This window comes from Phoca vitulina, unplaced genomic scaffold, assembly GCF_004348235.1.
Source record: "Phoca vitulina isolate PV1807 unplaced genomic scaffold, GSC_HSeal_1.0 scaffold5, whole genome shotgun sequence".
Classification (NCBI taxonomy): Eukaryota; Metazoa; Chordata; class Mammalia; order Carnivora; family Phocidae; genus Phoca; species Phoca vitulina.
Window position 1 is genome coordinate 44,199,458 of NW_022589708.1, and position 13,100 is coordinate 44,212,557.

The following is a 13,100-nucleotide window of genomic DNA, read 5'->3' on the forward strand; positions in this document are numbered from 1 at the left end:
GCACAGAGCCTCTGGAAAATCCCACTGTATATTTATTAAAGAAAGAAAGGGAAGAAAGGCAAATAACATCTTAGTATTATTATGAAAATACTTTTGACTTTTGTCAATTCTCTGAAAGGGTCCTGGTTATTTGTCAAGCATTTGGCAAGTGAAAGTAGTAAAAATGTTTTCCCCCAAAGTTGGTCATCTTCAAGGTAATATAACTACAAGATACTATTTATACAATTGAACTGCTGGGATTTCCTAGTACCAAACAAAATACCACTCTACAAAGTCTGTTAATATTAATAAGTTTCTTACTTAATGAAATAAACTGGGCTGTCTAATGGGTTCATCATATACAATGTGAGCTGTTTTTCTGCTCTTTGAGCAACTTGGTAAACTCGGTGATTGTTTGCATTTTCTCCTTTCAACTCTCCTAAAAGTAGAAAACAACTCTCCAGGCAGCTCTCTTCTCTTTAGGCACAATCATAATCTTATATTAATTAGGAGATAATAACTAAAACTTCTTGAGTGTTTCATATGTTTCAGGAAATGCTCAGTGTGCTTCACTGCATTATTTTATGTAATCTTCAAAACTAATCTCTGAGGTAGGTACTATTCTCATTATCATTTTACAGATGAGAAAACTAAAATCTACCATGATTAAGTAATATGCACAAGGTCATACAACTAATAAGAGAAAAATCTCCAGCTCTTAACTACTGTTCCATATCGCTTCCCTATTCATGGGTATGGTAATAGTAATATTTTCTACTGGTTTTCATTTTAACCGCAATTTTCACTATAGCTTTAAATGACTTCCGGGCTCTAGTCTGGGAAACTAAGCTTGTTCTCAGAATCTTGCCAATGTAAAAGTGTGCGCCCAATTTTATATCCCTCATGGAATGAGACATTTGGACCACAACACATTCCTGCACTGACTGGTCTGCTTCATTCCAAACAATTTCTTCTAGATCATTCCTCAAACAATACCATCTTCACTCCTGTCATTTCTTTGGTCATTCTTGCCTCTCCTATTTGAATTGTTCAGCACCACTGAAAGCCGATTGAAACTAGCCTGACAGTAATGGTTAGCCTAATTGCCAACATCAAGGATCTGGGACAATCTTATGCGTATGTCACACCCTCACTCTTCTTTTCAGAAATCCTGTCTGCAACAACTTTCTGCAGACCCCCGTGACTTAGAAAATAGTCACTCTATAAACTGTGTGGAAATGAATAGCAGATGTGTGCTAGCAGCCTTGGGAAATTCAGAAGTGTCAGTTTAATATCCTGGGTGTTGCTGGCTGAACCTGAAAAGTCAATTCAGGTTATAAAAATTTCAGTAGATTGCCACAAATCCCTGAATGTTCTCTTCAGTTCAAGTAGAGCAAAGGTAATGGGCCACAGGAGAAAAGCAGGCGGAAAAATAATGGATCCCATCTCACTAATTGAGAGCTGGCTCTTGAAAAGGATAATGATTAACTAAAGTCTCTATTTCCTCCATAACCCCTAATTTTAATACATGAGCCAATCATACACTCCAGTGTTATCACATGCAAGTCACACTGGAATCACAGAAATGTTCTTTTCTTCTAGTATAGCCTTATTTATACCAGATAAAGTACACAATTTTTGCCTCTTGGGTTATAACTCCATTGCCAAGCATTTTAATTATCAGTTATCCGTACTACAAATAGGATTATCACTGATTCAACTTTTGAGAAAATTACAATGGCAACTTAATTTAAATACTAGAACAATGTGCTTTTTTTTTCCCCCAGAAACTTTCCTTTGGTTTAATCCTTAGAGCATTATACATTGTTTTTATCAGTTGAACCACTTACTCTGTTAATACGATTCCAGAGAAAACATCCATTTATTACCAAAAGACATAAAACCACATTATTTTGGCATGAATGTCCCAAAAGAACCTAGCTTTCATGAAGTATACAGGAAAACGAGAATAGCCAAAGCTATTCTCAGTTAAGTATGATTAATTAAATGTACTGTCACTCAACTGATATTACAGTATTCTAAAATAATGCAGTGTTTCAACTGATACCTACACTGAGTATTTAAAATTGGTTTGTTTATTTATTACACAGTCATTTAATAAGCATCTATTCTGTAGCAGTGTGCCAGATGTTGAAGCTATGAAGATTGATGGGTATTGGTCCTTTCTAAGAGTTCACAGTCATATCTGACAGACCTACATGTAAAGAAATTAAATACAATACAAAGTGATATGTTTTATAATAACAGAATGTACAGTTCATATATGAGGCCACTGATCAAGAATCTAAATCATGCATGGAAAGATCGGAAGGAATATCCAAAATTTTTTTAAATGTTCTTCTGAATTTGAGTCAAGTTCTTTTACCAATTGGTTTGTTTTATGATAAAACAAAGCCTCAAATATTATCAATATTACTTAACTATTCGTAAGTAGATACACTAGCAATCAAAGCAGCCCACTTGAAGAATCTGTCCTAATAATAATAATGCTCTTATTGTCACACTCTGTGAGGAGGTGAGAAATATCTCCATTTTACAGATGGTAAAGAACAATGCAATGATTAAGTAATTGCCAAACATAAACTTGTAGTAAATGCTCTACCTGGGATGGAAATTGATTCCTGAGCCTAAGATTTTCCTGCTTTGCTAGCTAATTTCCCAGCTAACTTACCTGCCCAACAAAGCCATCAGAAATGTGTTCTATGTACATTCTCAAACGTGCAATACAATGATTTAATTAGAAGCAGAGTTGAAATGTCTGAGCTTCATGTTTTAGCATCTGAAAGATAGTATCACCTTAGTGAGAGGACAGACAGCATAGACACTCTGGAAGCTAATAGTAATGAGTAAGATTGGGAACTACAGCAATTATATGTGTGCATTTAAAGCCTTTCATCACTGACTTCAAAACTGCTTGTTTCCTGGTATGTTCCTGCCATATTTTCTATATGTACATTTCATTATGATATAGTCTGGAATGAATTCATCTTCCAGGCAAGAAAAAGAATAGAATAAGCAGTACCTGACTGTAAATGGTAAATCTGTTAGTCAAGTAATGCATTACAGTGGGAAAATGAATGTTTTAATTTGCATACAGGTAAATAGCTAAGATCAGTGTGTCCAGAGAGGCAAGAGGGCATGGAGGTTAAGGATTTAAGACATGGAATCATATTTTCTGTGCTCAGTCCTGGCCTCTATTACATAACTCTTGTGTAATTTGGGGCAATCTTAACTTTTTTGTGTCTTACTTTTATCATCTATAATAATAATAATAATGCCCACCTCAAAATGTTATTATGAGGATAAAATGAGTTAATACTTGTTAAAGCTTAGAACAGTGCCTGGATCTAAATGTGTGCTATTATACTAAACATACAGTACATTTTTATTACTGCAGTATTATTTGTGGTCTAGTGCTATCTTGTTCAGAAAGAATATGTAATGTAAATTCAGCCTTTAAAATAGTTATGTACACTTTGAATTAATTTTCAAGGAGTATTGCCAATTCTATTTGGCATTCTAGAAGGAAAAAAAAAAAGAACCTATTTTAGTCAGGATGGTCCTCACAGACTACTGCCTTCCATAATAAAGAGTAATAAATGGCTAAACTCTATCCAATGTCAATCTGGAAAAATTCTAAAACACTGCACTTTGGATGTGCTGGACTGGATTCAGCTTTTTAGTGAATCATTTCTAAGGCTCCTGTTGCAATTTCAAGATAAACATCGAGAAAATTCTGAAATGTGAATGAACTATACCCAGTTAAGAATGGTTCTTTTTCAGTCTTAGAAATAGAAGGGAGGAAAAAAGAGAAAAGGGGGGTGGTATGCAGTATGGCAAGATGATTTCGTTTTACATCTCCCTGTATTTCTTCCACCAAATGTGTAAAGAGCATGATTTTCAAGGCCTTCTGCTTTCATGTTCTTGTCAATGTCACTTCTGTCAATGTCCTCAAAGAGGTAATTAACCTTATACTGATAAGCAATTTTGTCCCAAGAGCATGCTTTACTAGTCCTCTTATACCTATTATGCCCTGAACAGGAATTGTATCCACTTCCATGTTCCCTTCAAAACCTGTCAAGGCTCTGCAATTATTATTAGGTAATAACTTCTCATTAGCATTTCCTTCAGCTTTATGCCGCTAAATTTAATTTTGCCATGACCCCAGCACATAAAGTCAAGATATCACTTGCCAGGTCCTAAGTTCCTTATGTTTCTAACAGATTTAATTTCTGTATTTTTTTAATGTCCCCAGCAACTCCCAGTATAACCTGTATGGAAGGTTTTAGCCCTACAAGTGTAGGGAATGGGATACCATTTCAAGGCCCAGTAACAAGCCTAAGCCCTGGGAGTGTGACATTTCTTTCCAACCCCCTCTTAGACCACCATAACACCAATTATCAGGAACAGGAAACATATTTTAGGGCAAAGTGGTGAGAGCATTAGGCAATTATTTAGCAAATGTGCCAAATAGAAACTTGACCTCCAAATGTGGCTTCTATAATTGTTGTTTTCTGTCCATTTCTACCAGCTGGTTTAACTACTCTGTTAATATGTGAGTTACTGGGTTTGTGACATTTGCAATCCTTCCAATTTTATAGCTGAGATTCAGACTATTTTAATAATAATCCTCTCTTTTTATTCCTTTAGGGAGTAAAAGAACAAGAATGGAGTTTTAAGAAAGAGAACATAAATTTTATTTTTGGCTTCACTACCTATGCATTGCATATCCTTAGAAAAGTTATTCAAGCTCTCTGAGCTTAAAGTTTCTCATCCGCAAAATTTAAACAATAATAATAGCTACCTTGCTGGGCTGTTATGAAAACAGAATGGATAATGCATATAGAAAATTATTTGTAAATATTAAAAATTTCCTCCACCCCCGAAAGGGAAGAATTCTGGAATTGTCCTGAACTGTCTATGGGAACATTTGAACAGACATGAGCAATGAGCCAAGCACAGCAACTTAAAGTAGGAGGCCTGGAATGTAATGACCCAGACCTGGGAGTACAGGAATGTCACTGTGTGCTTACTACTTCCACTCTATACACCTCAGGAGAAAAGGAACTACCTGCAAAAACTGTTAGGAAAAACAAAAAGTATTATTCAAAGTGATATGGTAGAATAACATCAACAACAAGAGTAAATTATTTATTATTGAATGACAAAAAAGAAGAGGAATTTACAAGTATGTAGGTTTATGTGGGTATAATATAATGCCATTTGGTGAACATATAGATGGATCAGATAAAAATATGGAAATATTAACAGTTGTCAGCTCTAGGTAGTGGGATTATGACTAATTCTTATTCTTCTCTAAATTTTTTCTATTAACATATTTCCTCCCATTAATTAGCATGTATTATTTTGGTATTAAGATAAAACATGTCATCTTAAAAATAGAAAGGTTATAAAATCTTAACACTGTGTTTTTCCATGTCACTTTAAGTCCTAAAACCCAACTGTTTTCACCCCAGCTTTGCCATCTGCATTTCTTCCCCCAATCACTTTATAAATTCATGTGTCATTTTATCTTTTCCTCTTTCAAATCTCTTCCCAATCTCTAAGCATTTACATTCGTGGCCTTTGATTCTCTATGATCAGTAAACCATTATATATGATGTTTCTCCCCTCCCCTCTCCCTACCTCATCTCTTATTCCTGTGAGTTTCCAAACCCACTTTTCTAAGCCTTTAAACCCACCTTTCTTCATACCCATTCTCCACAACCTGGACACACACACTATCCCAATTTCAAACCCTTTAAGGACATGTCCATTTCACTTCCTTATCTCCCTCTGTCTTTCTCAAAATTATGCAAGTATGAGAAAAAAATTTTTTTTCAAGTTTTAATTTAAATTCCAATTAGTTAACATACAGTGTAACACTAGTTTCAGATATAGAATTTATCCATCACCCACATATAACACCCACTGCTCATCGCAAGTACCCCTGTTAATCCCCATCACCTATTTCACCCATCCCCCCACCCTCTTTCCCTCTGGTAACCATTAGCTTGTTCTATAGAGTTAAGAGTCTATTTCTTGGTCTGCCTCTCTTTTTTTCCCCCATGTGAATTTGTTTTGTTTCTTAAATTCCACATGAGTAAAGTCATATGGTATTTGTCTTCTCTGACTTATCTCACTTAGCATAATACTCTGTAGCTCCGTTCATGTCGTTGCAAAAAGCAAGATTTCATTCCACCAAAAAATTACTAGAACTGGTAACACAAATTTAGTAAGTTGCAGGATACAAAATCAATGTAGAGAAATCTGTTGCATTTCTGTGCATCAATAATTAAGCAGCAGAAAGAGAAATCAAGGAATCAATCCCATTTACAGTTGTACCAAAAACCGTAAGATACTTAGGAATAAACCTAACCAAAGAGGTAAAAGTTCTGTATGCTGAAAACTATAAAACACTGATGAAAGAAATTGAAGATGACACAAAGAACTAGAAAAAAATTCCATGTTAATGGATTAGAAGAACAAATGTTATTAAAATGTCTATATTACCCAAAGCAATCAACACATTTAATGCAATCCCTATCAAAATACCACCAGCATTTTTCACAAAGCTAGAACAAACAATCCTAAAATTTGTATGGAACCACAAAAATACCCCAAGTAGCCAAAGCAATCTTGAAAAAGAAAAGCAAAACTGGAAGCATAATCCCAAACTTTAAGCTCTATTACAAAGCTGTACTGATCAAAACAGTATGGTACTGGCATAAAAATAGACACATAGATCAATGGAACAGAACAGAAAACCCACAAAATAAACCCACAACTATATGGGCAATTAATCTTTAATAAAGCAGAAAAAAAATGGTTTTAGAAGACATACAGATGGCCAACAGACACATGAAAAGATGTTCAACACCACTCATCATCAGGAAAAGGCAAATCAAAACCACAATGAGATATTACCTTACACCTGTCAGAATGGCTATAATCAAAAACACAAGAAATAATAAGTGTTGGTGAGGATATGGAAAAAAAGGATCCCTTATGCACTATTGGTAGGAATATAAATTGGTACAGCCACTGTGGAAAACAGTATGGAGGTTCCTCAAAAAGTTAAAAATAGAATTACCATATGATCCATAATTTTACTATGGGGTATTTACCCAAAGAAAATGAAGACACTAATTTGAAAAGATATATGCACCTCTGTATTTATTGCAGTGTCATTTACAATAGCCAAGATATGGAAACAATCCAAGTGTCCATCCACAGATAAACAGATAAAGATGTGGGGTGTGTGTATACACACACACACACATACACACACACACTGGAATATTACTCTGCCATTTAAAAAAATGAGATCTTGCCATTTGCAACAACATAGATGGACCTAGAGGTATAATGCTAAGTGAAATAAGTCAATCAGAGAAAGACAAATGCCATATGATTTCACTCATGTATGGAATTTAAGAAACAAATTAACAAACAAAGAAAAAAAAAGAGACAAACAAAAAAACAGACCCTCAAATACAGAGAACAAAGGGGGGGGTGCCAGGGGGGGGGGGGGGGGGGGGGGGGGGGGGGTGATATAGATAAAGGAGGGGTCAAGAGTACACTTATCTTCATGAGCACTGAGTAATGTACAGAACTGTTGAATCATTACATTGTACATTTGAAACTAACAGAATACTGTATGTTAATTATACTTCAATAAAAATAAGAAATGTAATTTTTAAAAGTTTTTTGACATATTTGTAACCTGTTTTGACTTACTTGTAACCTGTTTTATCTTCTGCCATTCCAGTGACCTGACCACTCACTAAAAATTTTCCATCTGTGTTCATCCACATACTCATTTTCTTCTAATAGTAAAAGAAATGTATTTGGCTCCTTGCTTTCTTTTTTTCTATACCCTTTGTATTATTCATTCAGGTTTAACATCTCAATACCAGACCTCTACACAGTTTTAAAATTTATCTGTCCCTAGTCTCTCTTTTTCCACTAAAATAATGTAACACAAACTTAATTTGACCACGAAATTTCTCTTACACAAGAATTTGCATTTTGTTGCTACTGCCATATTAAATACTCCCTCCACTACCTTTCAGCCCCAGCACCATTTCACATCACACTGCGGGGCAATGAAGAACATATTTTAATGTTTCTGCAGTTAGTATTTTTAGTGCTTGCTGAGCAAATTTTACTGAAACTTGCCTGGGCTAAAAGACAAAGCTAAATTACAACTGAATTGATCATGAAACTCTGAGAGATTTACCTTCTAGGAGCTAAGTGTTTACATTTTCAAGTGGGAATGAAACCCTAAACAAACCCTAGGTTGAAATGTCAGAGATAATAGTTTTTTCTTCTCACTAGAGACCTATATTTACGTTCCAAAGGATAAAAACTCAGGATCCTCCCTAAGGAGAATCTGTTTACACTAGGGAGCAAAGATTTCTCCTCATCTCCCAAGAGAGTTTGGGGGACAGCTGTTCCTTTTCTTTATAAGCCCCAGATTCTTAATTTTAGGCTTCCTCAACCTAGAGTGCAGTTCCCAGAGTGTATAGGATGACATCTGGCCTTCATCCCACTACACTCAAAAAGGGAAATTTAGGCATGGAGGACAGGCCCAGTTAAGTAATAAATAATCTTACTCTGTCCCAGAAATATCATATCCACTCTTAGGATAATACAGATACATATGGATACTGAACAGTTATCACATACCAAGTCCATCTAATCAAACTCATTCCTCTGTTCCTCCCTGGCTGACTCTCTAGTCCTTTAAAATGTTTCTTAAAAGGCCATACTGTACAGAATTTGTTCCCACATTCTGTGTCATCGCAAATGTTTACTCTCCATCTGAATGCCTTCTTTCCTCTTTTTAATCAACTCCAATTCCTCTTTGCCATTAAAAATTTGAGAGAAGTCTACCCTGTGTAAAATCCTTAATGTTGCTCAGTTTATTGGGCCATATACTTCAGAGTCTTACACTAGCCTAGTTAATTACACAATATACAATGTCATGTTAACTCAATTTCAGGGCAGACATTCTTAACCCTATTTTAAATATAAGGAACCAGAATCTCAAGAAAAGTGAGGAAAACTGTCCACAGTCACAGAGTTAGTAAGGGAAAGGACCATGATTCAGATCCATGGGTGCTTAATATAAGGCTTGGCCACATGAGCTTCTTTGACCAATGACATGTCATTAGAGGTGTCACAAGGCACCTCTCAGCAGAAGTGTCTTTGAATGTCTCCTGCCAAAAGCCCAGAATTTCCCACGTGGGGCTTTTTCATCAAATACTAACCCTAGTGAAAAAGATACTGAAAAAGGTGCAGTCAAAAAAAACATGATATGCAGGTACCATAAATGAGAAATAAATATTTGTTAAAGCCACTGAAATTTCTACAGTCTTTGTTATTATAATTTATTTTAGTATAAGCTAACCAGACAGAGAAATTGTTATAGGAATAGAACACAGCCATAACAGTACCCTAAAATATGTAGTACCAGATACTGGGCAAAGAGACTTATTTTTCGAGAAAGAAAATAATCCATGTCATGCAGGAGCAAATATCTGGTAAAACTGTCCCCTCCACTAAGTTGAAGGGGACACCTTGTGACTTCAAACAAGGAAGTGGGAAAAATAATATTGCTAGCATGAACTGGTTGCTGTTGGCTGTTTTTTGGCAAGGTGCTATAAGGAGGAAATGAACACAGGGGGGAAAAAAAAAGGCCAATTTGCAAGAGAACTAGAGGTAGGGGGAGCCAGAAGAAAGTCTAGAAATTCCAGGCCTTGCAGAAGTAAAAGATGCAAATTGTCTTTTACTTTGTTACTAAAAACAAAGGCTAATTAGAACTGTTTTGTTTTAAAGACCAAATTAGAGCTTTTGAATAAAAAAAGAAAAAAAAAAAAGCTATGTATTAATTAAGACAGTGAACAGATTTCTTCTGTTTTACAAAATGGTTCAGGAAAAAAGGACTAAAGGTATGGCTCTCCCATGAACATCTGACAACTACAAGATACCTGTTGTAGGCAGAATGTTTCCTAAATATGACCATGTCTCTAACAATCCCCAGTGAATATTATGTTACCTTACAGAGCAATGTGATTAAGCTAAGAATTTTTAAATGAGATTATCTGAATGGACTCATATAATCACAAAGGTCTTTGTAAGTAAAAGGAGACGAGATAAATCAGAGGAGGAAATGTGATGAGGGAAGCAGAGAAATGCACATGCCAGCCTTGAAGATGAAAGGGGCCATGAGCCAAAGAATGCAAGGAGCCTCCAGAAGCTGGAAAATGCAAGAAAACAGATTTTCCCCTAGAAATTCTAAAAAAAAAAAAAAAAAAAAAAAAACCTATAATCCTGCCAACACATTGATATTAGCCCAGTGATACCCATTTTGGACTTTTGCCCTCTAGACTTGTACAATGATAAATCTGTATTAACACTATTGTTAACTATTGTTAAAGATATAGCTGTTATACTTATTCATTATAGTAGCAACAGAAAACTAATACGAAAGCAAGATGGGGCACGTCTCAAAAGAAACTGTTGGTACAGCTTTTGATCAATATTTATTTTATCAATAAAATTAATAAAAGCTGACTCAGTTCTTGGGAGAACTACATCAAAAGAGTCATGAATCTAGACTAAGAAAGACTCTGACCATTTGAGAACTGAAATGTCCCTTTGATTTCAGTGAGCAGAAAGCAGATTGAGAAAGCTGATCAGTCCTCAAGCATAGCATACTCTCCAATTACTTCTCTACTATGATGAAAGAACATAAATTGAAATGGAGGCACCTCCAAGAGAATGGAGCTGAGAGCCTCAAGAGTCATGCAGAGCAATGGACTGGGGCCTAAATGAGAACTATTCCCACCTCATGTTAGGGGTCCTCACCACACATCCCAACATGACTTCAGAATTGAAATGGTCAGTGATTTCTTGTGCCTTCCATTCTTTTCTTTTTCAGACAAGGATATTTATCCTGGTTATCCTGTTCCTATTCTATTGAATATGTAGGAGGATATGGGGGATGAAGGAGTGATTTGTTTTTGTTTGTATGTTTCCTAATAAACCTCCAGCTCAAGAAAGACCACACCAGGAGCTGACATGGAGACTGTCATATAATCCCAGACTTTGAGCCTAACAGGATGGAACTTTAAGGTTGTCTCTATTAGAGAAGAACTCTAACATTTCATATATTTTAGGTGCAGAAGGGAGATGAGTGAGTTTTTGTGACCAAGTAGTAGACTAAGACAGAGCTTATTACAGTTTCCAAATATTTTATGCTCCTCCTTATGAAATAATTGTACTGCCCTGCCCTGTTGATGTCAGGCTTGCTTATGTGACATGTTTGGACAGCAAAATATGAGTCCAAGTAAGATATGCCACTTCTGAGAAGTTTTAAGAGACATTGTAAATCCAGCAACTCTCATCTTTCTCTCTGCCGCAAGCCTTGCAGCACTCCACAGAGGGGCTGCTCTGTCAGCTTCATTCCCAGAGTAAAGACACCGTACAACTGGGCCACAGGTGATGAATGACCCACGATTAAGACATAACTTGAGCAAGCAATGAAGCTTTATTGCTGTGTAAACTACTGTAATTGTGATTGTGGGGCTGGATGTTACAGTGGTATAACAGCCTCAGCTGGTGCAGTAGGAGTCAAGAAAAATGACTGGTGACCAATGTTCCTAATAGAATGACCCAGCACTATTAGATAGATTTGATTACTTCAGTTCAATAGAAGGCTCTAACCAAAGAATAATGCAAAAATTATTCCATGTTCACGTGTGGTTTAGAATGTATGTGATGGGCACTGAGGATTGTATTTAAGAACAGCTGCAAGAAAAAGAATCCACATGGTATTAGATGAGCTCAGAAGAGAAAGCAGTCATTCACTTGGAAAAAAACAATGTTTTTAATAACAAAGGATGAGATATAATCTGTGGTCCAATCTGGTGAAATATTAGAGTCATACAATTCTTCCATAACAAATGGTAGATTTCCAATACGACACAGAGAAGAAAATAAATGAGGCTTTGACATCACAGTCATGTATTTAATGATCATATTGCGTAAACGGCTAATATCCGTGAACCAACATGACTTGCTAGCAATGGCGCCATCACAAAGCCAATGAATATGCATCACCACATATTTCTAAAGCACAACCACAAAGCTAAGCCTTACAACCCATTCACAGATCAGAAGTTTGAACTTGTCATAGCAAGATCCACATACGTACATGTCAAAACCAAGGTAGTGAATATCTGGCCCAGAAAGGGCGGGCCTATGGATCCTATCACAAGGAATGCTTGTTGCCCCACTGAAACATTTGAGCAAAAGTAGAACTATGACAACACAAACATTAAGTGTGCCTTAAAAAGAAAGTATTTCCTAAAGTTCCCATAAAATACAATCATGGAAGCCAGGAAGGCAGTACCCCCCCCCTCCCCGCCCCCCATCTTGTTCCTGCCCAGCGGGGGAAAGGGGCTGATGAGAGTCTGAGACTGCTGCGGCTATGCTGTTGTTTTAGGTCCGGATCTTACTCCTCCACCCACTGTTTCACTGAGTTGCTGCCCATTGTCTGGAGGCTTTTTGTTGTGCTTAAACAAGAGCTATTCTTTGAAGAGAGTGAGTAAGAAACAAAGTAGCAATGACTTTTAGACTTCCGATCCTGTGCTCCCCAAACTCAACAACATGCCTTGAGCATTGTGCACAGTGGCTAGGAGGTATACCTTTGAATATGTAAAATGATTTCAATATTGCTCCTGTAACACACCTGAGGGCGTGGTAGGTGTTGAAGCTTGCCTCCAAATGCTCACCTACAGGGAAGAAACTGACAATGAGGAATATGAAAGCTGCCAAGAATAAGAAGCACAAAAGGGAACGGCTTTTATTCATGACGTATAATTAGAGCTTTCCTTCCCACTTAATATTAGTAAGACTACTATGTTCAACCTATAATATGCAACAAGATTCCCAAATACCATACCCAATTTATTTTACACATTTTAATACTATGATATGTTGCATAGATAGAAAATATTTTATAGCGTTGTGACATGAAAAATTCCAATTATTTTAGGAGGTAAAGTAGGAGTCACAAACTTAACTGCAGG